General features: G+C 37.3%; 1 protein-coding gene and 1 non-coding gene across 3 annotated transcripts in view; one reads left to right on the forward strand and one right to left on the reverse strand.

Annotated features, from left to right (window-relative positions):
* The window catches only part of Fgd4 (FYVE, RhoGEF and PH domain containing 4), a 216,761-nt gene that overhangs the window by 22,892 nt on the left and 172,630 nt on the right, over positions 1-21,239 (forward strand). The gene's annotated exons all lie outside the window — the stretch shown is intronic.
* On the reverse strand, positions 10,657-10,763 carry LOC141426043 (U6 spliceosomal RNA). Its single transcript, XR_012451155.1, has one exon. It is a non-coding gene; the product is annotated as a U6 spliceosomal RNA (small nuclear RNA).

A 21,239-nucleotide genomic window follows, 5' to 3' on the forward strand; every position in this document is an offset into this window, starting at 1 on the left:
GATTCAGCAGAATGTTTTCCCTGTCTTTAAGAAGACTCTGGCAAATTTGTGACAATTTAAATGTTTTCTGCCATGTTGTATAACAGATGTGCTTGAAATGCTGATTGATACTGCAGATGCAATGGTTCACTTTCCAGAATATCCTTCAATGAAGCTAAGCAAATAGAAACAAGAACAAAGATCAGAGTTTCTTATAACATTCACAGGCCGAAGACTTGGGTGTGTTCACGAGCTGGCTGAAAGAATGTGGGACAGGAACTTTGAAGGTAGTTCAAAGTCTTTAAGGAGATAGAAAGGCCTCCACTTGTTTGAAAACCAAGTGCCAAATAAACTACTGGTCTGTTAGTCTAGTCTCAGGTTGTCCAGTCCTTGCAGGAAAAATATCCTCTTAAAGAAATGCAGCATTCATAATATGGCTGTTTAAAAACAAGTTTTTATATGCTTAATGTTGGTAAAAGCTTGTTGTGGGGTTTTCTTCTTTTACTTTGCTATTTCTGTGGTATAAAATAGGTTTTGAGCAAACTTGACTTTGACTTGTAAATCTTATCCTTTGAGCATTGTTTAGGAACCTTTAGTGACAAGGGATTATTTCTAGGATAGTGGCTTTATATGGTAGGGACTTATGATAGGGTTAGTGAGTAAACTCTGTTGTTTCTGTGAGTGCTGAAAATGGCAGTTGGTAAACATTCATTGCATTTCATCAGTGGGCCTCTGCTTGCATGTTTTTTGTTGCTATAACAAAATATCTGTTACTGGGTAATGTTTGAAGAAAAGAGGTTTATTTAGCTCATAGTCCTGGAGGTCGAAGAGCATGGTAGTGCACTGGCTTCTAGTTAGGGTGTCTCGGTGGGAGCTCTTGAGAGGGAGAGGGGAGAGTCACGGAACGGCCACCATTCTGTGCCAGTCTTCCATTTCTCCTGGGGTGTTATGACTGAAAAGAAAACCCACACACATCTTACTTTAAAGTAAAGAGGAAGGCACAGTATAAGAAGATTTTTTTTTTTGTCTTTGGTCCCTTAATTTTGTTTGTTTCTCACTAGACTTTCATGTTTCAGAAACATTTTACCATTTACATTTTTCATTGACTGATTTCCTGGAGTGTGGCTGAATGATTCACATCGAGGCTATTAAAGTTATTTTCCTTGCTCAGAGTTAGAATTTATTATCCTTCCTTTTAAATCTTGGATTCCTGACTTCAAATGACACCATGCTGAGATTTACATTATTGTGTCATTAAGTGAGACTGTCCATTTGAAGTATGGGAGCTATCTACACACCTAAGAATGAAATGTACAAGTGAAAGAAAGGCTTAGCATTCTTAGCTTGCTTAATGACACAGAACAAATTGCATAGAACTGTTTTTTTGGTTGGACTGGGGTTTGAACACAGAGCAAATTGCTTATCTCAAGTGATTTGCTTTTTTACCTGTTTAAGTGAATATACCTGATAGGGCAGGGATTAGAGCACACAAAGATGCTGACTCTTACCCAGTATACTGGGTTGATTTGTTCACTTAGCATCCTCAGTGCCTGCTACCAGACCTTACACATGGCAGGCTCTCAAAAATTTGTGAGGTGGAATCTTGTAGAAGTGAAACCTGTTTTTCCTATGATGGTATTAGTGGTAGAAGGTGTACAGTTTTATAGTTAGCTTTTGTGTTTGGCCATGGGGACAGACCCCAAACTCATTATAGAGAGAAAAAAAAAAAACACTGATACATGATAACAACTGTTCAGCAAACATTAGTTATGTGTGCCTGATCTGTCCTCAGGCCTATGATGCTGCGGGTTGTAACCTGCACCCCATTGGTGCCTCTCAGGCTCATTCGTTCACCCTGGGGATTAATTTCTTCAGGACACAGAACCCTGGTCTAAGCATACTGGTGGTTAAGAGGAGTTCTGGCCCATGGGATAAAGTAGGTCATAATCTTGAGGGAAATGGATAGAAGCAGGTCAGCACTGTAAGGCACTAGTGGTATGATGATAGGTGCACATGGGAAGTAGGTGGGAACCCAAGGGGATCATGGTCTGAGACAAGGAGCAGACTCACACAGGCACAGAAAGCAAGATGCTGCAGATTGGTCTTGGAATATGACCATAGGAGGGAAGAGCTCTGGCAATCTAGGAGCAACCTGCTCACTCACTTCCTACAGTCTGAATTGCAGAAGAGAATGTATGAGAAGGGATGTTAGGTAAACCTAGGGGCAATGTGCAACCTTAAGATGTCTCCAAACACAAAATGGAATATTCTAATGCATGGTTAGAAATTAATGTATTTTTATTAAATGCCGGGCATGGTTGCACACATCTGTAAGGCAGTCTGAGGCAGGAGGATCTTTCAGGCCAGTCTGGGCTACATAGCAGAGACTAATCTCAAAGAAATCCTGCCTTCTGATAAGTATACCAAACATTATATCTTTATGTAATTTAATCTTCCTAATACTGTTGGAGGGGTAGGTAGTACTGTTCACATTTCTAGACTAAGAAATTGAGGTAGAGAAATTAAAGTCAGTGTAAATATACCAGGTGTGTAATAGGAATTAGAATTAGGAATATGTATTTTAAAAAATTCAAAAACCATTTCAAGTGCACAGAAAACTTGCAAATATGTTATATAGAACTGGTTTTTTCCTGATTGATTTGATAGTAAGTTGCCCAATTGACATCCCATCATGTCTGAATAGTTAATGGAGTTTTGTTTTGTTTTGTGTTTTGGTAACAAGCTTATTTACATAGCCATAGTGCATAGAGCCATCAAAACCAGGAAATTAACATTGATCCATTATCACCATATAATCTTTAGGCCCCGTTTAAGTTTTACTATATACCTCAATAATTATCTGAATGTTTTCCTTTTTTTCTTCTTCCAGTGCTAGGAATTGAACACAGGGTCCTATACCACGGAGCTACCTCTCCAGATCTCAGTAGTAGTGTTTTTTTTTTTTTTTTTGGATGAAAATCTACTGTGCAACTTTATGAGAAATGAACATAGATCTTAACATGCTTTGAGGATTGTAAGCATACATTATTTACTTTTTGTTGTTTTTACATTTATTTATATGTGTATACATTGTTTGAGCCACCTCTCCTCCCTGTCCCCCAAGTATTCTTTATGGTAAAAGGATCCAGTTCACAATGAACCGTTGCTGTTAGTTGTTCTATCTAGTTTCCTACAGTCTGGGAAAGGTCTTTAGTCTTTTTGTTGACTTTCATGGCTTTGACACTCTGAAAAAGAGAAAGCTAGCCATTTTATAGAATGTCTTTCACCTTGAGTTATTTAAGTTTTCCTCAAAGTTAGATTTACCTGTTTGGTCTGTCCCACTGTATATAACTGGTCTCCCAATTGCTGTCCCCAACCCTTCCATATAGATGCTTACACCACCTGGGCCTTGACATTCTGTGCCATGTTGACTCCACATACGGGTTCTCTCACCCAGCTTGCTTTATTATTTTAAGTATGGTAAGTCTAAAAGGATTTAAATTTACTTCTGGAACTTTGGGTAAAGCTTTGTGAAGGGGATAATTGAGGTGTCTTGCCTATATTTCTTTAATCTTATCATTTTTCAGACAAGGTCTTGCTATGTAGTATGGTCAGTCTGACCATGAACTTGTGATCTTTCTGCATCAGCCTCCAGAGTGTTGGGATTATAGGCATGCATCACTATGCCCAGCTTTTTAATCCTTAATTGCCTATTTTTGGCCAGTCTTTTCATCTGATTAGGTTTCTTTTTGTCTGTTTTGTCATTATCCATAATAGTGGTGAATAAATTTACCTGTGGTAAATTTATGATTATGCACACTATTGGACAGCTTGTGATGTGTTACATAAATGTTATATGTGACCATATATTTTTAGGTATAAAAGTAAAGCCATATATTTGTATATCAACACAAAATTCAAGGATGTTAGTATTGACTTAAAAATACCATGTTTACCTAGAAGCCTCATTTTTATGGATTTCATTCAGTTTGTGTAATCATATCAAATTACCCTATATATAAGCTAAAATATTGCATAAATTTGTAATTCTCTGATTTAAAAATTATATAAAAGTCATCCCTACTGGTGTAGTAGTAGTATCTTTTATTTTTTTGTTAGTCTCTTGTTTTCTTTAAAAAGTGCACAAGGAGGAAGTTACTGCTTAAGATCTGCTGATATTCTGAAGCTAACATCAGTAGGTTTCCTATCTTCCTAAACTGTGTTCCCTTGCGCATCCTCCTATACAAACAAGTCAGTTTGTTGGAAAATAGAGCTTCCTGGGTATTGTTTTCCTCTGTGCACCTAATATGTTTTATAGGAAGCTATGTAAATGTGAATGCTGAGAATACTTGCCCCCAAGTTTCTGACTCATTAAAAAGCATTCTGACCTTAAAGCTCTCTCTTCTACATTGCTTATTATTAAGAATTCCCTATTGAAACAGCCCTTCTGGAAAGCCCTCCTCCTCCCTCACTTATTTCTCAGTTATTTAAGGAGCAGTTTTAAGGAAAGGTTCCTACCGCTACATGTGGTATGTAGTAACCTGTGGAATTCTAAGGGCTGTGTGCAATGGACATGGTTCAAATATCATAGTGAATCTAGGCCTTGCTGCTACAGACATCAAGGGGCAGATAACTGTTCATCCAAAAGCAAGTCAACACATTCATTTGTCTAAGAATGTGAGACTAAAAGGAAGCTAATGAGGAAATAATCATGAGTGTAGGTATGTCAGTTTGTGATGGATAGTTACACTACCAAGTAATACTACCAGCTGAACTGGTTATATTTACTACCCTCTTTAGGATGGGATTCTGGAGCAAAAAGTAGACAGTCAGTGAACACTTGGTAAGTAATTGATTTCATTTGTGTGCTCCCCTTGCTTCAAATGCCATTCTATTGTTGCTTCTTGAACCATGTGACTCTTAATAACCATAAGTGAATTGGTACCTTATGGTAAAGAATGCACTAGATAAAATTTTATTTCACCAAGCTTTGGTATTATCAATGCATAGCCTAATAATTTTAAGCTATAAAAATGTAAAACAGAATAATTATAGTGAAATGGGACTTAGTTATAATTTTCATCCTATGACTTTCTCATGGAACTAAAATAATGTATATTTAAAGCAATCATTCATATATTCCTGTCTATAGCATTATGGCAAATAAGTTTCCCTTAGAGTCCATTTCATTACTGCCTTAGATACTATTTAATTCCTTTCTCCCTTTGTTTTGTGAAACTATTGGGATTACTTTCTGAAAAGAAAAGTTTCTCCTATACCTCTAAACAACAGTAAGTAAAACAAACATTGTTTTGTGTCATTATTGCATCGTTAGTTCCCTGAATGAGTCAAAGAAGTTCATGGTCTTTTGCACGCACTTCTTCCCCCTTATTTTGTAATGTTCTTCCTCATTACTTCCCTGTTGGTTCAGCACATCCACCTTCAGAACTCTTTGGGAGCACAAGGTCTTCCTCCAGTACTGGAAGTACTCATTTCCATTTGACCTCTTTAATATTTGCTTCTCCTCCTCCTCTGATCAGCTTATTCTACAGTCTGATCATTTGTACTTTTTTTTTTTGTGATACTGAGGTTTGAATTCAGGGTCTTGCACTTGCTTGTGGCTCTACCACTTGAGCCATGCCTCCAGCTAGAGTCTAATCTTTTAGAACATATTACTTTCTTTGCTAAGTGTCTTTTAGTTTTGGATGGTCACTGAAGACATCATGAAATGGATATCTAAAAATGGTATTTAAGCTTATTTTGAGTGATTGATAGAATTTAAATTGAGAAAGAGAATGGGAAGGATATATTCCAAATCTCTGGTAATTACATAGCTCTGCCCAACATAATAAAAATAGAAATATTATTATGTGACAAACACTCTGTTAGGCCACTGAAAAATACTGTTTATAATTCAACAATAACCTTATAAGGTAGGTGTTACTATCCCCATTTTCTATGTAACACTAAGCTTCCTGGAACTTCCTGATTGTAGTCCTAGCATTTTTCCTTCTTTAGCATTGGCTCTGGATGAATGTCCCAGTTTGGTTGATAAATGATATATTCACACTCCAGAGAACCAAATGTTTTTTTCTTTGGTACTGGGATTTGAACTCAGGACCTATACCTTGAGCCATTCCACCAGCTCTTTTTCTGTGATGGGCTTTTTTCAAGATAAGGTCTTATGCACTATTTGCCAGGGCTGGCTTTGAACCTGGATCCTCCTGATCCCTGCCTCCAGAATAGCTAGGATTATAGGCATGAGCCAGTGGTGCCTGGCCCGCAAATGGTGTTTGACAGATTAATCAATTTGCCTACCTTGCTTGGAAAGAGCCTGCCTTGAGCTCATTTTTTCAGATTATAACAATATCTTTCAGAAACTGTTCCTTCCCCCCCGGTATTGTCAGACTTCATTTTTTTTAGATATTTGTCTATTTGCTTGCTTATTGTCTGCTTCATTGTCTAGACTCTTAAGATTCAGGAAGGCAGGATCACCTGTTATATTTGTTACTGCACATCCAGTACCTAGCAGGACAACTGATAATGTTCAGTAAGTATTTGTAGAATAAGTGAATCAAAAGCATCTTTTTAGTAGCAGTTTGAGTTTAAAAAATATTTCAGGTGGCATTAATTTATTTCCTTTCCATTAAAAAATAATTCCTACTTTTTCTTCATATAGCAGGTTGTGTCTTTCTACGGAGATGGTATAGACTTGACTTCTGTGAGGATTTACCTATTAGTAAAAAGAATCTACTGATGCTGCAATGTGAAATGAATATAAAAATTACTTGTTTCCCAGCTTTTCTGCCAGTTAATTAAATTTTTAGTAGTGTTGAGGAGAAAGAGAAGGCACATTGATAAGTTGTAAAGAGAGACAAGTTGTCTGTGTTCAAGGAGCAGAGCAACGTGTTGTCTGTACTCTTTGCTCCTCCTAACCCAGGTTACACTGTGAATGAACACTTTGGAAGCTTTTGAGGGAATGGGCATTTGTCTCCCTGGGAAGCGTTTTTGTTTTTGGGGTTTTTTTTTTACTCTCACGAAAGCATTAGACTTCCATACTTTGAAACACTAGTTACTTAAAAAGCAAGAGTAGAAATGAGCAGCATCCTTTGCTCTGTTGAGTGTTCTTCTGTCTGTGTAATGTGCACAAACCTTTTTCCTACAGTGGAGGATTTCAGGGCAACTTCTTGTTACTGGCTATTTTCGTTTCACAGGCCCCCGAAACATGTGACTTTGAGTCGTATGTATCTTCACTTTGATCTTTATCATTAAAATTAATCCATAACAGAATCAGCATGGTCCTTAGGGTTTTTCGTTATTTTCTGAATTGAATTGTTAAAAATTTGTGTGTGTGTGTGTGTGTGTTGCTGGAGTTTGAGCTCTGGGAGCAGGTACTATACTACTTGAGCCGTTCTGCCAACCCTTTTTTTGTGTTGGATATTTTCGAGATAGGGTCTTGCAAATAGTCTGGCTTCGAACTGCAACCCTCCTGATCTCTACCTCCTGAGTAGCTAGGATTACAGGAATGAGCCACCAGCATCCAGCTTTGGTAAGAATTTTTAAGTCAATCGTTTCATAATGAAAAAAGCATATTCTGGGCTTCAGACATAGAAATAAACAAAAAAAGGATCTTTTTACATTTTTCAGTGAATGTATCTGAGCAATAACATTTAGCATTTCTGAAAATATGGGACACATTGCCAAAATGAGTACACTAATCTTGAGTGTAGAATGCAATTAGGAAAAGTGGAGCGGACCCTAAAAATATTGCAGGATATGGAAGTTTCCCGTCAAAAGCAACTTTGTGATGACATTAGCAAGGTATAAAATCAGAACACTCCAAAATACCAGACTTTGCTCATGTTGGCCTTTTTTTGATGTTTTGAACCCCTGTATCTTCTTCCCCCACCATGTTCTCTTTTGTACTTATCTTCCTTTAGGATTTTATCTGTGATAAAATATCTAATTAGCTCATGGGTATGCATTGTGATATGTAGAGATTGAACCTACTACTGTTGAGATTTTTTTTGCAATAAAGTTTTAACATATTGAGTGCTGTTAGCCATATTGTCAGAGTTTCATGTGCTAATTTGGATTACATTAATATGAAATTTGCACAGATAGTATTTCTGAGGCTAGGAGGACACAGTGGTACCAAAGATAATACCATTCAAACTGATAGATACTAATGAAGATGAAAGGTAAGACATAATAGTGTACTTTCTTTAGCAAGTAAATAAAAGTAATTTATAATTAAGTTAAACTTCTGGATTTAATTTTGCCTTTGCTGTACTTGTTTGAAAGAGGCGTGTTGAGGAAAATCAGTAATTTAGATTTATTGGACATGGTAACTTATTTAAATGTGGGAAGGGGAGAAACATGTCAGGTACTTAAAATAACAGTATGAAAAGTTATGTTCACTGAAAGTTATTTTAACAGTGAAGTAAATGGCAGAATAAAGGAATATTGGATATTCCATCTGAAGTTTAAATTAAGAAGAGGATATTGTTAAAGCTAGGCTGTGAATTTTTCACCCTGTCTTAACAAGATTTCCTTCTCCAGCTCTTTTTCAACCAATCCTGTATTTACTTCTTTTTGGGGGCGCGGGCAGTACTGGGATTTGAACTCAGGACTTCACGCTTGCAAGTGCTCTACCACTTGAGGCACTCTGCCAGTCCTGTTTTGTGTTGGGTATTTTTGAGATAGGGTCTCACAAACCATTTGCCTGGGTTGGCTTTGAACCACTATCATTCTGATCTCTACCTCCTGGGTAGGTAGGATTACAGGTGTGAGGCATTGGCGCCTGGCCCTATACTTACTTCTTATTTTAGTTCCTGAGGTTTGAAGCTTTTCAAGACCCTTACATAGTCATCTTTCACCCCTCCATCCTCTGTCACCTATGAATTTATTATTTGTTTTGTCTTCTCTATAAAATTATAAGCCACAGGGGGCAGAAACTACATTTTTTTCTCACTTCTGGATCTGAGGGTTTGAGCATACTAGACACACAATAAATATTTGTTTCATTAAGCCAGTGTATGTTAAATATGACCAGTGTGTGCTAATAAATTCCATGTGCTCTTGAGCATTATAGAATTCATATGTTAGATACTTTTTGGGTTATATGCCATTCATTATCTTTATTCCTTCTTCTCTCTTTCCTTCAAAATCAATAGGTTTGAACTTCTGCCTAATATGGAAAAACTGAATTTACCTTCCTGTCTGAAATCAAAACCAGTAACAACAAAAGACCAGATAAAATGCATGGCATCAAGATACAAAGGATAGTGGTCCTAAGAAACAGTGTTAGAGACTCCTGGGCCAAGGTAAATAAGTGCAGTGAGCCTGAGTTGTTCTCTAGAGGTCTGCATTACAGGTGTTTCAGGCCACAGCTTGGGAAGGGGGAGACTCCAGCAGGAGCTCAGTGGTCTCAGAATTGAGAATCTAAAACAAAGATCTCTGTAAAAAAAAGAGATCTGAAGAAGGATTCTTAATTCCTTCTTCTCTTCTTCTCTGGAAAAATGGATAGAATGACTGCATGCATCTGTGGATACTGCAAGGCTGTGGATAAACCTCCCAATATAGATCATGAGAAGCAGTGTCCAACCCTCACAGGGAACAGTACTTGTTCTCAGCCATGGCGTGTTGGGTAGATTTGTGATGGTTTTGTTCCATAGTGGAGATTAGTTAATCCTACTGATTAATGCTCTGGACTTGCCTAACACATCATAAAAGTAAGACCTGAAAGACAAACTGTTTCCCAGTAATTTCAACTCCAGCCCAGAGCAACAAAAGAATAGTCATAGGAATACAAAAACAGCCAACATCTAACAAAGTAAAATTTAAAATTCCTGGCATCCAATCAAAGATTACCAGGAATACTAGGAAATAGTAAAACACCACCTATATAAGAAAATCACTTGAGCTCATCTCAGAATTGACACAGATATTAGAATCATTGAGAAGGCTTTAAAGTTGTTTAGCTGTATTCCATACGTGTTTCTTTTAAAAGCTAGCTTTAACAAACTTTAGCTGGACCAGTCAGAATCTCCTTCCAAGAATTTGGAATTTGAACTGGCAGTCATATTAATATGTGAAATTGGTGCCTACCAACAGCAGGCCAAGAGGACTAAATAATAGAAGATTGTGAGCTGCAAAGGCAGAAAGTCCATGAAATGAGACATCGAGTAAGAAATAGACAGGCTCTGGTTTCTGGTATTCTAATTTCTACTTCAAGTCCTTCATCAGATTAAATTCAGCCCTCTTTGGATTCTATAAGAAACCACTCCTCCCACAAATTTTTTTCCCCCGGTGGGACTGGGGTTTGAATGAGGGCTTTGCGCTTGTAAAACAGGCCCTTTACAACTTAAGCCACATCTCCAGTTCATTTGCTCTGGTTATTTTGGAGATGGGGTCTCACAAACTATTTGCCTAGACTGGCCTAGAACTGTGATCCTCCAGATTTTGGCCTCCCAAGTAGCTAGGATTACAGGTGTGAGACCACCAGCACCTGGTGAAGCAATGCCATTTTTATAATAAACTTACCTCTTTTTAAGTTAGCTTAAGATGTTAGTTTAGTTATGTAGATGTAAGAATAGAAAACAGTTCATTTTGAGGATTTAGCCTTTCTAGACTCTCATCTTTGGGGCACTCACGTTTTCTCAGTGACTCTTTTTTTTGAGTATGGAACACTTAATGAATTTGTGTGTCATTCTTGTACAGGAACCATGCTAATCTTCTCTGTATTGTTCCAATTTTAGCATATGTGCTGCTGAACCGAGCTCTCTAAATGAATCTTAAGGCCTTTAATTTCTATATGGTCATGGAAAAAACAGATGCCGCAGCTGTCAGTTAGTTCCTTTCCGGACATCTAGCGTGCCAGGCAGCCAGAAGGAGTTGTGGAAAGGAGGAAAAGCTCTCAGTGTTGGTGTAAAAGTGTAATAAAAACTAGGGTTTTCCCAGCATTCTACACAAGATGGCCTCTTCAGGTCATTATTAGATAGTCCTTGATTTTACCCTTCATTAATCAGTAGGTTTTTAAAATTAAAGTTTCAGTTTTTCTAATAACTAATATTTTAAAGTACTGTATTATCAATGTGAGAGACCCCAGCCTCTGAGTTCTTTGTGCCAAATGATTGTTTTAAATAAATTTTGATCCCTGTTTTTCTGTGTCTCTAATTTGTTTTATTTTTTAAAAATTTATTTCAAACTAGATTTTTTTGATGGTAAGTATGTTAAATTCTCAGATTCTAATTAGGAATTTCAGAAAATTCTCTTTCATTTTACAGTTTTTTTGGTGCTGGGGATTGAACCCAGGGCCTTGTGCATGCTGAGCGGCACTCTTACCACTGAGCTCTGTACATCACCCCAAACTTGTCTTTAGCAGTTGCCCCTTTTATCCTCAATGTTCTTCTTCCTGACAGTGTGCTTTGTGATTCTTTTTATTTCTCTTCCTTTCTGGGTGAAGTTCTGTCTGTTTTGAAGGTTCTCGTGATCTAAATACTGACTGGGGAGCTTTGACCTACTTAGAGAGGGCCCTTGTATGAGACAGCATGTTTATCCCCAACGTAGCTGCTGTAGAATTGCCCCTCATGAAAGCAGCACCACTTGCCACTTGCCAGGTCTTTCATTACATAAACAGTGAAACAGGAGGCAGCCAGAAAAAAAGCGAGGAAGATTGCATTGTACTTGACTTCCTTAAATTGAGAAATTTTATTCATCTCCGTGTTTTCCACAGTCTTTAACAATAACATAGTGAGCAAGTGTTTAGCAGCAACAGTTGGTTGCCTGTGTGTGCATTCTCAATACATTTGCTGTGTTAAACAGTTTATACTCTTTATTAAATAGGCTACTGTATTCATGCACATACTTCTCCTTTTTATTGAATACCTTTAAAAAATGTTTCTGTTAGTATATGATAGTTATACAGAGGTTTTGTTGTGACATTTCCATCCATCCATATATATGTATATGTATGTACACATATGTATATATGTATATATATACACACACATATGTGTATATGTATATATATATATATATTTTGTGTGTGTGTGTGTGTGATAGGGTCTCAATAAAGCTGGCCTTAAACTTGTGATCCTCCTGCCTCAGCTTCCTGAGTGCTAAGATTATAGGCATGTAACACACCACACATGATTTACTCAATACTTTTTCAGCAGATGGAGCTATTATGAAATATAGCAATATAGTCCTTTTAGATATTTAAAGACAGGGTATCAGCATAATTATATTAAAACTTAAAAATGTTTTTTATTTCTTTTATTCATATGTGCATACAATGTTTGGGTCATTTCTCCCCCTTTCCTCCTGCCCCCTCCCTTTCCTTCCACCCCCTCCCTCTCCCCCCCACCCCCTCGCTACCAGACAGAAACTATTTTGTCCTTATCTCTAATTTTGTTGAAGAGTGAGTATAAGCAATAATAGGAAGGACCAAGGATTTTTGCTAGTTGAGATAAGGATAACTATACAGGGAGTTGACTCGCATTGCTTTCCTGTACATACGTGTTACATTCTAAATTAATTCTTCTCGAACTAACCTTTTCTCTACTTCCTGGTCCCTTTCTCTTATTGGCCTCCGTCGCTTTAAAGTTTCTGCATTAGTTTCTCTTCATTGAGGGTGACAAATGTTATCTTAAAACTTAAAAATGTTTTGAAGTGTTGGTACTTACTAATGTTCCATTTTTGTAATTGTCTATTCAGGGATGAATCATCTGTGACATTTATTCCTAACCATTTTAGTATTTTAATGATATTGAATATTATTTCAATATTTTAATGATAATAGGTATTTTCCTGTTCTTTGGTTTGTTTTTTGGTAGTTCTGGGGTTTGAACTCAGGGCCTTATGCTTTGCTAGGCAGATGCTCTGCCACTTGAGCCACATCTCTTTCCCTTTTTGCTTTAGTTATTTTTTGGATAGGGTCTTGCATTTTTAACTAGGGCTGGCCTCAGACCAGGATTTTTCTAACTATGTCTCCCATGTAGCTGGGATTGCAAGTGGACACAACCATACCCAGTTTGTGGTTGAACTGTAATCTCATCTCTACTTTCCAAGTATCTGGGATAACAGAAATGTGCCACCATACCCAGCCCCATTTTAGTACTTTAATGTAAGTAGATATCTACCTGGAAATAAAAAAAAAGTGTAACAGAATAATAAAATAAACAAGACATACTCTGTGGTCACTATCAAGACTTGAATTTGAGGATATGCTTGTTAAAATTCTACTTTTTGTGAACACAGCATGTCTTATGTACCTTTGGCCTCTAGGAGGCAGCAGTCTCTAATATAAAATTTCTGGGAATTTAAGAAACCTTTGTCCTTTGTCATTTTAAGAACTTTCATGTATGAAGATGTTTGCTCTCTGAATCATCACGTTAACACTGGGAATGAATAAAATAACAGCTGATTAGTCACAGGGTCCTAGAGAGGGATATTTTGTGGTCCTGTTATTTCCTTTGTGAGTACTTGAAAAGGATTTAGTATTGCAGTGGCTATAACAGTCACCTGACAATAGAGAAAGCCAAGGATTAAACACTTTCAAACTGGGCATGGTGGTGGACGCCTGTAATCTCAGTGTTCTGGAGGCTAAGAGGGGGAGATCAAGAGTTCTGGGTCATCCTCAGCTAGTAGTGAAACACTGTCTCAAAACTTTTTTTAGTCCATGGATACTTTTCTAGTTTGCAGACCCCTTATCTATTCAGCTATCTCTGCTCTTGCATAAATGTTCTACAAACATTACCTTCATTAATAGTCAGGTTGGAGCTTTCTATTTCCTGCTTGTACTTTTGCTAAAATACCATGTTGTGTGTTTAAATATAATTTGAATGAAATTTTTGCAAAAGCAAGAAATCTTAAATATTAAAGCTCACCTGTAGCTATTATTAAAAGCTATCTAAACTTATTTGAGACTGAGATGAGATGTCAGTTTTTTCATAGTAATTCTAGGCTTTCCTGTGTGGTCAGAGGATGTCCATGCCAGTACTGTTCTAGCTTGTGGCTTCAGGAAAGCAGAGCTTGTGAGTGTGTGTAAGCGGACCACGTGTGAGCAGGTGTCTTATAGTTTATCTGTTTTCCTTCCTTTTCCCTGTTTTCAAGGTACTTGAATAATTGCTTCTTAGTGGTTCCCATTGGAGTGTGATGCTAAGGACTCACCCCTTGGTTTTCTTTGAACTGCCAGTTTTGGTAGAATTTATTCTTCTCAAAACTCAACAGGAAACTTAGAAGGCAAAGGAACTAGAGGAAGGGTTTATTTCATGCTGAGGCCATTCCCTTCTGCCTTTGAATGTACACATCTGGAAAGCATTGATCAAAGTAATCAAAAGCCATACTGATAGAGTGGATCAATGTCTGGAGAAATCAAAGCTATATATTCTGGTCCAGTAGATCCTTTCCCACAAAGAGATGCAGTACTTTGGAAGTCTCTTTCTGATCAGATAATCTGGCATTTTCTTGTTTGAAAGGTCTGAGACTTCCACCATCCTCTTTTGTGTGTGAGACACACAAAGGTCTTCAGTTAACTAATGAGCTGGGCTTACTTGCTTTTTTATAAATACTTATTTGAATATGCATTATTTCTGCATTGACAGGAAGATATCTGGAACAAAGTGGAAACAGAACCACATGAACTGATGATGAGCAGAAGGGTACTTGATGAAGAAATTGAATCATTTGGAATCATTAAGATTTTAAAAAGCAAAAGAAAGCACCTGTCCTTCTTTCTCTGCATTTCTTTACTATGTGATAAAATGTTACTCATAGGTAAATGTACTAATTTCTGCCAAGAAAAGCAGTATAGTTTTATGTATTCCAACATGGTTAGGCTTGTTTTAAAGTTAGAGATCAGTGTTATGTGGAGAATGATTGTGAGACATTTTTATATTTCAGCCAGAGTATGCCTAATCTTATTTTTGTCCACTAGTTTGTTTCAGGAGTGGTACCCCAGAAATAGTAGTGCCTAAAGATGTTGTGATCCTTTTAAGATGGGAAACTGTAGTAACTACTTACAACTATCTCATTTTGGAAATGACCTATCCAATGTGTGCCACAATGTACATCATAAATACAGTCTATTTTTTTTCTCACCTATACCTAAAAGTAAACTTTGAAGAAATTTGAAACTATCCTTTTTATATATGTATGTTTTGCCCTAGTTAAAAAAGAATAGGGTATATATAGATATATATATAATTAAAATATTTGTGCATTTTACTAACTAGTATTAGTGCCTGACTTCCCACAACTGTTTTGTCTTTTTAACTAAGAATATATCTTGCTTGTTCTCACCAAGGGATTAGGGAGTGATCTTCCTTTCACAATTAATTCAAAACCTCACCCTTACTTGGAACAGCATACTTCTGCATCAAGCTATAGAAAGTTTAATCCTGTGTCTTGTTTCAGGTGTCCTTTACCCAGCAGATACCTCCTGTCAGCCCCATAAAAGTCACTGTCTTTTTTCATAATCATCAGTCTATCATTACATATATTTTTGGATCTAAATATGATATTTATATACCAAGAATGGTCTTAATAAGAAATTTTTGAATTGTTGAACTAAGAATTGCACCTTGAAGGAGGAACTAACAAAAAAAAAACCACTTAATTTTTAAAAACAATTATAATCATGTTTTACATTGTCTGTTTAACAGTAAAGAGTCATACCACGAGTGTTTAGTCAGCAGGAATGAATAAGAAGGGGAATCTGTGCACCAAGTGTGTGTGTCTGGGGGAGGGTAATGGGATGCTGTGTAACACCAACTCAGTCACATTGACTCATTTCATGACTGCATGCCTTAATGTTTTTGTTTCATACTTGCTGGTAGAATGAAGTTCTTGGGAAGCTAAATAGTATAGAAAAAAGTGACCCAAATGATTACCCTTTATTTAAAAGTTACTGAATTTAATACAAGCACAGATAGCAGTTACAACTTCATTGAGCCACAACTTATTTTAATAAAAGCCATCATTTGAGAGTATAGCCTAACTTGTTAAAATCTTCATTGTTTTGGTTCAAACATATATTTGAGCCACCTTTCAGTAGTATTCTCGCTTAAAATTTTCTTTGGATTTCTCCCTGATTATTCTTAAAATACCAAAAAAGCATTAATATTTCTTGATTAGCTCCAGTATGTTTCACTATTAAAATGGAATTCATTTTTTCAGATATTTTCTAATGGTAAATAAAACAAATGACAAATATTAAAAAAATAAATAAATAAATAAATAAATAAATAAATACAGTCTAGTGTTTGTGAAGCATGGAGGAATATGTTTAACATCTAATTGTTAGGGTCTTTTGCAACAAGAGACAGCTCTGTGCTTGATTTGTCCAGTTCATACAGAGTAACATGTATCGTTACAGCATGTAGTGAACTTCCAGAATCTCTTCAGGAGGCCCAGCACTCCAGAGTTGTGTTTTGTGGGATACGTCTGAGTGTGTGAATGTGTATGTGTGTATTTGCTGGGACATTTCATTAAAATACTCAGCATATCAGCACTGTTATTATTATTTATGGTTATTTGTACTCAGAACAGCATGTGGCATTTGCATACAGGATGTAAGATGCCATAGAATGCAGACCCAGGCTCAATGGAATCTTGGTAAGTAGCTACTGCCTTGGTGTCTCAACTCTGTGTGAAGGGCAATGCTACTGAAAGTAAAGAATTAAATAATTAATAGAGGATCCTCACAATGCTCACCGCTGTCAAGCTCAACAGGATCCCCCAGTGGCAGCACCTTTCAAGGATAAAACATTGCCCACCAACTTCAGACTCTTCCACTACAGCAAAGGATGAGTACTCTTGCGTACTGCTGGGCCCCACGCGGCTACGCCTCTCCCGTAAACTCTCTCCCTCTTCCACTCCTGCATAAGTTCTCAGTCCTTATCTGGCTCTCGATTTTCTGCCATAGGTGGATTTAAAACCACTGCCTAATTCTGGGAACATACATAATACTTCCCTGCTTCCTTCCCTTGGTTATGTGATCTGTTAGGTCCATTATAGAAGCTACTATAGAAAGAAAAAACAGCTGCACATGTAATGATGCTATTCCAAAACTGACGAGGCCTTGACCTGCTCGCTGCAGAGAAGGGTGGTCTCTGTCTGTTTTTTACAAAAAGAATGCTGCTTCTATGTTAATCAGTTGGGGGTAGTAAAAAATAAAATTAGACACCTCTCAATGAACAGTTAGAAAAACGGAGAAGGGAGTTGGAGGACTCTTGGAATCCTTTAGGGAACAACATTTCACAGTGGTTCTGCTGGCTAAGCCCATCCTAAATGCCTAAGTTTCCTGCTGTCCTATTTTTAAGCTTCCTCCCTTGTATTATACCGCATGTCTGCTCTTGCTAATAAAAGTTTAACCAGTTGTACCTCCAGGGATACCAACCTCTCCAAAACCATCTGGAGGACTGCTGTGAGGGCCCTCACCAGGACACAGGAGCCTGGGGATCTTGCTCCATACAACACCCCCTCCCAGCAGGAAGCAGCTAAGAGGCTGATGCTTTGCCCCAATTCCTGATCCTCAGCCCCTACCCTCATCATTATTAAAGAAAAAATGGGGGAATGGTGGAGTAATTTAAAAAAATAATTAAGTGATTAATACTGAAATAATGACAGGATCGCTTTCCTTTCTGCTAATTAGATAATGAATAGAATTTCCTTGCTTAAGATTTTTTTCATTCATCTTTTTTTAAGCTTTGATCATTACGTCCTACTGATTGTTAATGCTTGAGTACTGAGTTCACAGGTGAACTAAAAGGCACAGATTAAGGGAAATTAACAGGGAAAACCAAATAGCTATTCCTGTGGTCTTGCACACTTCTGCTGTGGTTTTTAATATAATTTCTAATATGTACAATGTTATATTTTCTGATTATAAGATTTGCCTTTGTGTGTGATAGAAATGAACTTAGTTTATAAATGGATAATTTTATGACACAGGAACATGCTCTACAAAGACCATCTCCAAGTGTTTTAAAAAATTTTTTTGTGGTACTCATGGCCTCATGTTTGCTAGGCAGATGCTTTCTACCTACCACTTGAGCCATTCTGCCAGTCCTAGTGATTTTTTTTTTAAACCTGTTTTTTTTTTTTTTTTTGCTATTGTTTTATTTCTTTTGATGGGATTGGGGTTTGAACTTAAGGGTTTGTACTTGCAAAGCAGGTACTCTACTGATTGAGCCACATCTCCAGTCCATTTTGCTCTGGTTATTTTTGAGATGAGGTCTCTTGAACTATTTGACTGGGCTGGCCTGGAATCACAGTACTCCCAATCTCAGCCCTATAAGTAGCTAGGATTACAGGAGTGAGCCACTAGAGCTTAGTTTGTTCTTGCTGCGTAGCTCAGAGTGGCCTGAACTTGTGATTTTCCTGCCTCCTGAGTGCTGGCATTACAGACGTGTACTATCACACCCATCTTGAGACTAGTGATTTGGCTCCATAGTCTCACCAGTGAAGCCTGGTGTGGCTTAATGGTAGGGTCAGGATTGTATATATGGCTTCTAACTGTGTAATCATTGTTCTAGATTTAATGGTAATACTTCAGAGATATAAATGAATTCGGAGGGTTTTTTTGTTTAGGATTCACTCATCTTTTTTTTAGTGATGCAATCCTTATTTTTACATATGAAACAGGCTTACAGAGTTCAAGAGATTGGCCCAAAGTTTCTGGTGAAGCCAGGTCTGTGCTGTAATTAATGATCCTTTCTTCATATTACTACCTGTTGATAGAAGAGAAACTATCAAGAAGAGTGATGATATCTTCAGAAAGATGAGAATTTTTACAATGCGAATTTTTCAATGATGTAGACAGAATCAGGAATTCCAAGGTGGCGGCTAAAGGGAGGAAGCAGAAAGCGTGCCTCCTATAGTGAAATCTTGGAGAGACACTGGAGATATACCTTGCAGGCCAAACCACGAGAAGAGGCAAAACTTTGACCCCTCCACACCTGCAGCCGGTGCAGATAATCTCCACTTCACGTTAAACAGAGAAAACAGGAGAGCCCCCTGGGCTGCCAGTGGCCCGGGCTCAGACGGCTTGGGAAGACGCGGACAAGCTTACTGTCAATTAGTACACTAATGCTCCCTGTTTATATCTTTGAAACTTTTTTGTTTGATTCTTTGTTTTTTCCTACTTGTCTGTTTATTTGTTTTTCCCTTTTTCTTTAACTTCTTGCTTTCCATCTCCTCTCACCATTCCATTCTAAATATCACCATTGTTATTATTACAAGCTAGAAAATACTTAATTGCACACAGTACAGGGACAGTAACAACACCAAGGGCAATGACAGGAAGACAGAAAAAACAGGGAAACCAGTTTCCCCACAGCAAAAAATTAGTACAAGAAACAGAGGGAAATGAAGAAAACAGATACTCAGATCCAGACTCCAACAAAATGAAGATAAACTATGCCAAAGGACCCAATGAAGCCCACAAGAATAAATTAAAAGAAGACATACTACAGGTACTCAATGAGAATTTTATAGAGATGATACTGGATATGATCAACCAAAATGTACAGGAGACACTCAAGAAATTCTAAGACAACAAAAATAGAGAATTTGAAAAAGCAAAAGAAGAAATAAAGGAAACCATAGAAGCACTGTATAAACACCAAAGTGAAAGAGAGAACACGATTAATAAACAGATAAATGAACTCAGGATAAAAATAGACAACATTAAAGAAGAAACCACCCAGGATATGGAAAACCTCAGAAAAAAGAATGAAACAGAACTGCAAAACAAAACGGGAGGCCAATCCAGCAGAATAGAACAAACAGAAGACAGAATCTCAGAACTTGAAGATGAAATGGTAATTAAAGGAAAAACCGAAGAAGTATTAATTAAACAACTCAAGACCTGTGAAATGCAAGAACTCACCGACTCCATCAAAAGACCAAACTTGAGAATCATGGGCATTGAAGAAGGAGAAGAGGTGCAAGCGAAGGGAATGCGTAATATATTCAACAAAATAATAAAGGAAAATTTCCCAAATCTAGAGAAAGATATTCCCATACAGATGCAAGAAGCCTCCAGGACACCAAACAGACCAGATCAAAATAGAACTACCCCATGACATATCATCATTAAAACAACAAGTTCAGAAACTAGGGAAAGAATATTGAAGGCTGTAAGAGAGAAAAAACAAGTAACATACAAAGGTAAACCCATCAAAATCACAGCAGACTTCTCAACAGTAACATTAAAAGCAAGAAGAGCGTGGGGTGAGATCTTCCGGGCACTGAATGAAAATAACTTCAACCCCAGGATACTCTACGCAGCAAAACTATCATTCAAAATAGATGGAGCAATAAAAGTCTTCCATGATAAGCAGAAACTAAAGCAATATGTGACCACAAAGCCACTGCTAGAAAAGATTCTTCAAGGGATTCTACACACAGAAAGTGAAACCCAACTTAACCATGAAAAGACAGGCAGCAGCACCAAACTACAGGGAAAGAAAAAGCAAGAAAATAGAGAGTAACCTTAACTTAGGTACACACAATCAAACCTTCAAAAAACTAAGACAACTAAATAACAGGAATCACCACATACCTATCAGTACTAACACTTAATGTTAACGGACTTAATTCACCCATCAAAAGGAACCGCTTGACGAAATGGATTAAAAAGGAAGATCCAAAATTTGTTGCTTACAGGAGATCCATCTCACCAACAGAAATAAGCATAGGCTTAGGATGAAAGACTGGAAGAAGATTTACCAAGCCAGTGGCCCCCAAAAACAGGCAGGAGTAGCAATACTTATCTCTGACAAAGTAGACTTCAAACCTACATTGATCAAATGAGATAAAGAAGGACATTCCATACTAATAAAAGGAGAAGTAGACCAAAAGGAAATAATGATTATCAACCTGTATGCACCCAATGTCAACGCACCCAATTTCATCAAACATACCCTGAAAGACCTAAAGCATATATTAACTCCAACACAGTGGTTGTGGGAGACTTTAACACCCCATTATCATTAATAGATAGGTCATCCAAACAAAAAATCTATAAAGAAATCCAAGATCTAAAATACACAATAGATCAAATGGACCTACTTGATGTCTATAGAACATTTCATCCAACTTCTACACAATATACATTCTTCTCAGCAGCCCATTGAACCTTCTCCAAAATAGATCATATCCTAGGGCACAAAGCAAGCCTCAGCAAATATAAGAAAATAGAAATTATACCGTGCGTACTATCTGATCACAATGCAGTAAAAGTAGAACTC

The sequence above is a fragment of the Castor canadensis genome, chromosome 8, assembly GCF_047511655.1.
Source record: "Castor canadensis chromosome 8, mCasCan1.hap1v2, whole genome shotgun sequence".
NCBI lineage: Eukaryota > Metazoa > Chordata > Mammalia > Rodentia > Castoridae > Castor > Castor canadensis.